Source organism: Antrostomus carolinensis, unplaced genomic scaffold (assembly GCF_000700745.2).
Source record: "Antrostomus carolinensis isolate BGI_N321 unplaced genomic scaffold, ASM70074v2 scaffold596, whole genome shotgun sequence".
In the NCBI taxonomy this organism is placed as follows: domain Eukaryota; kingdom Metazoa; phylum Chordata; class Aves; order Caprimulgiformes; family Caprimulgidae; genus Antrostomus; species Antrostomus carolinensis.
Genome location: NW_010322291.1, coordinates 57,643 through 62,417, shown reverse-complemented (window position 1 = coordinate 62,417; position 4,775 = coordinate 57,643).

The window sequence follows — 4,775 nt, the reverse complement described above, 5'->3', positions numbered from 1 at the left end:
TGGAGTTTTGCTTTTACTTATAATTGCAATTTGTTTCTCAGTAATGTCACTGGATTACAAACTTTCTGTAATTGCACCCATCTTCCCATACTCCCAGGGCTTTTTGTTTTGCATCTTTAGTCAGATTTGTCCAAAGATTGTTTGGAAATGTCAATATATTCACCTTTATTCTCTGGCTGATGTCTCATTTTGTGATGTGGTGCTGAGGCACTATACTTTTGTTGTCTAAGGAGATGATTGTATATGCACACAGAGGAAATGCAGATGCATTTCAGAAAGATTTTTGTTATGGAAAAACCTTATTCAGGTAGCATATGGTATAAAAAAAAACCAACAACAAAACAAAAACATTCTGTGGCTTCTACAAAGTTTCTAAGCAGCTCAGTAAATGTCAAGTCATTTTCATTAAATGGCATCAATTGATTCAGAATATCCATGATAGGGATTAGGAAGAATCTCAGGTCTATTGCTTCATCGATTAAGTTTCATATCATCAAGATGGCTAGATTGTTTGTTGATGCTAACAACAGAGGACATTTTTATGCACATCTGAGTTATATTCTGAGCCTAGGTTGGTGTTGTAGAGCAGGAGGAAAACAGAGTTGGTCCTGTCTTGGATTAGTCATTCTGTAAATGCTGAAGGAAAAAAAAAATACAATTGCTTAGATATAGACAGTTTATTAGACAATGAACTATTCTGTGATAAAAAGTAGTAAAATGCATCAGAACATATAAGAGATTATGAGAAGTATGGTTACTTTCCTGTATTATTTCATTATTGGGTCTTCTTTGGGTACCTACAGAGAAATAAGAGACTAGCATGAATAAAGTAAATTAATGTGATAAAGAGTAATTAGCTTTTAGCCTAAATAAAGTGTTAGCCTAAATAAAATTTTAGCCAACAAAAGGATCTGTTTAAAATAATAAAGGGATATAAGTAGACTAAGGAACTCTGAGACTTTAATGTAGGTGAGGTTTACAACATTCACTACAGTGAGATGTTACAAAATCCCAGCAAGAGCAGGCTTTGTTTTCTTTATGTACATGGACAAATTAAATCTTACAAGGGGAGTTTCCAACTAATTAATTTAAAGTTCAAGGATTGGAATCTGACTTGGTTTTTAGATAAGCTGGAGATCAGGTAGGAAAAGTAGATGGACAAAAAAAATATATAACAAAGGAAGAGACCACGTCTGCTCGAAGAAGCAATGCCTTTTCCTAAGGACCATTTATGAACACGCTTGTCAAGAAACTACACAAAAAAATACCCAGAAAAAATGGTTCTTACTTGGTTGTGTTCCAAACTGGGAGACTGCTTATGATGACCTAAATGACTTCATTAAAATTACTTGAGAATTCTTAAATAATAGAATCCAGTTGAAATATCATGGACTGGAATGTCATGCTGCTATTAATTTGATTGCATCTTTGTGTTTACTGTGTGGTTTTTGAACACAACAACCAAATCTTTGAACACCATGACCTGATTTTGATATTTGACCTATTTTGAGGGGAGGACATGGCTGGGGCTAGACCTCCATAGGTCCCTTCTGACATAAAGCATGCTATTGTTCTATGGTCTTGTATATTGAAATTGGTTGAATACTGTTCAGTAGGAATTATAATCTGTTCCTAACCTGGGGGTATTGGATAGACCTCTACTTTGCATTTTACTTTGCATTAAAATTAGGAACTGCCTGATACGAAGTGGTATCTGCCTTGTATCAGGATCCTAAAAATTATTGCAGTGTGATGAAAACCACTTTATTGACTAATGATAGTTGGACACAGCTTTGACTCATCCATTATAACTTGAGAAAACCAGTTAAAATCAGACTTCAGATTATTTTTTTCAGGTTTTAATATCTTTATTTTATAGCAAACCTGATTTTTTGAGTAGCCTTTAAGGCTTATCTGTGCAGCTAAGTGATCACATGCCTTTATGCACTAAAAAAAGACCAACATAGAAAAGGAGAGGTAAATGAGAACTAGGTTACAAATGTTATCCCACAAATCTATGCCTTCACTGCCCTCTTTATTCTGTATAGATTATAGAACTGACTTTCTCTCTAGTGAGAGCCTGGGGTTATTATTTTATTTTAGACCCAGTTTCCTTTGATTTGCAAGATTAATATGGGATACACGTTGATACAAAGCATCCACCTTTCAGCATTTTAATACAGCTGTCCACACATGTACAAGTTGTCTGGATTCCCATTACAATAGAGAGATTTGGTCAGGACTATCAAGATGTAAAGAGAGAAATTAATAGATACCACTGACATGATTCATTTTCTTAAATATAAGTAAGGAATGTCACTCAAGGTGCCCTTGGATATCTGAAATATCTAGGTGGAGCCAGCAAAAAAAAGAGATAGGATTTACAGGAGAGTTATGCACTTATGGTCAAAATTGTAGAAATATATATTTCCTCTAATGGCATTAAATGCCTATTTTGGGGTAACTTAAGTGAGCCCTGAATCTTCTCTGACTATACAGAACTTATGTGTTTAACACCATTGGGAAATAATGAATGATAAACAGGATATGAAACAGCATTTAAATTTTATGAAGAAAAAATACTTTTGTCATGTTCACAATTCCTGTTCTCCCAGGCCCTGAAAATAGTTTGGTGCAATATTTTCTGTGGCAAAACCCAGAACTGGTGCCTAGGTCCACCCTGATATTTAGAAAAATACTTTTTTTTTTTTTTTTCCTCTTTTTTCTCTTCTTCAAAATCCAAGATGTAGACAAGAAAGGTTTTAGCTTTTACCTGTTGCATCAAGAAATAAAACTACATTTGGGGCATCTGTGTAACACAAGGGCCAGAAAGACTCTATGCAGCTTGTGAAGGAAATCCTCTGTCACTGCTGAAAGTGTTCCATTTGAGACAGGGAGATGCCAAAACCCAGAAACTCCATCTCTAAGAGTCCTCAGGGAATATCACACTGTCAGACCCACTGAAAACCCAGATCCTTTGAAAACCTCCTGCCACCAGCCATAGCGTGGGCCTATTAAGAGGAGAGGTGAGTCCAGCATCACTTCTTGCCCAGAGAACATCTGCCTCCAAATATACCTTAAAAGACCAGTCAGTGTTCAGCTCCCAGCAGTTTTGCAGGTGGGTGATATTGCAGGTAGTGAGTCAGAGTGAGTTATGCATTTCACTTGTAAGAGAGATGTAATAATAGATTTATTGATACAAAATAGTGAATTAACAAAGTTCAGAGGTTAACACAACATTCATTTAACAAGATTCGATGTCGAGGTTCACTTGATTATTTACTGCACAGAGGACAGGGTCAGACACAACTGTCAGGGAGACCCTCCCATTGAGTCACAAGGTTTTGGAAAGGACCCCCTTGCTTTCTAAACTCCTTTTCAGAGAGGAGTCTAGGTGCAGCTGGATCCAATCCTAGCCCCAGACTTGGTCTTGGTCAACTGTTTATGTCTATAGTATTATATATATATATGTGCAATCAATCCTTTCTGTCACTTAGCTCAGTTTTTGCAGTTTAGCAGCTATTAGTCACTTGCCAAGGATCTGTTGTGGCAAGGAATCTCTCAACCTGGAGGACTAACCTTGAGAGGGTAGATCCTGGTGTTCAGTCCACTGTCATTTCAGGAGAGCTCCATGGGCCCTGGACTGTCCACTATTGATGGAGTAAGATGATTGACCTATGGTCATTTTTGCACACCAGCCATATTTTGGTCAGTGCACACTCAGCAAGCCCCTGTTGTTGGAGCAAGTTGCCCAAGTTAGCCCTGGGCTACTGTGTTGTTCATCTTCCCTGAGCTGGATGCAGCTACCACAACCAAATAGCATCCATAATGGTCACCACTGGTGGTTATCACTTTGTCCTGGTTTTTACCTGAGACAGAGCTGGGTTTCTTTTTAGTAGCTGAAGTAGTGCTGTGGTTTGTTTTCATTATGGGACTAGGTATGGGAGAGACACTGAGAACATACCAGTGTTTGCACTTTTGTTGCTGGAAGTTGAAGGACTTTGTGTTTTGCCAGTCTACAAGTGCAAGAGGTGAGGAATATTTAAATTAATAAGCTAAACTAGCATTTGCATATGCCAATGGGATATTCCATATCATGTCATGTTATGGGCAGGATATTCATGAGGAGCTTCTCTCTCTGGCTTTCACTCGGGCTCTCGTTCTTCCGGGATTGCGGTTTCAGTTCGGGATTGTCGCTCCTCTGGGATCGTTACCTGGGAACGGGCCGGGCTTGGTCGGTGGGTGATGAGCAATTGCACTGGGTATCACTTATTTGCATATTGTATTACTATTATTATTATAATTATAATTTTAATATCAGCATTATTTTATTTTATTTCTATTATTAAATTTTTCTTATCTCTAACCTATGAGTCTCCTTACCCTTGCCCCCAATTCTCTCCCCTGTCCCCAGGAGATGGGGGTGAGTGAACGAACAGCTGTGTTGGCTGCTAGCCCAGTGCTAGCCCAGTGCTAGCCCAGGGCTAGCCCAGTGAAACCACTTCAACAGGGTTATGGGAAATAAAGATCAGGTGGAGGGGGGAGCACACCATCACAGGTGAGCAGAGGACACATTCATAGAGGTGCGTTCAAAATCCCAGGAGGATGCTGGAGCATCTCCTTCTCTCCACTGCAATCCTGGTCCAGCGGGACGGGGAGGTACCAGGCTCCCCCAGAATGGCTCGGGGGGGCCGGGGAAAAGCTCCCGGGGCGGGTCTTGGACAGGTAGGGGCGGGCTGAACCTCGGCTTTTGGCAGCTTCACAACAAGCAGAGA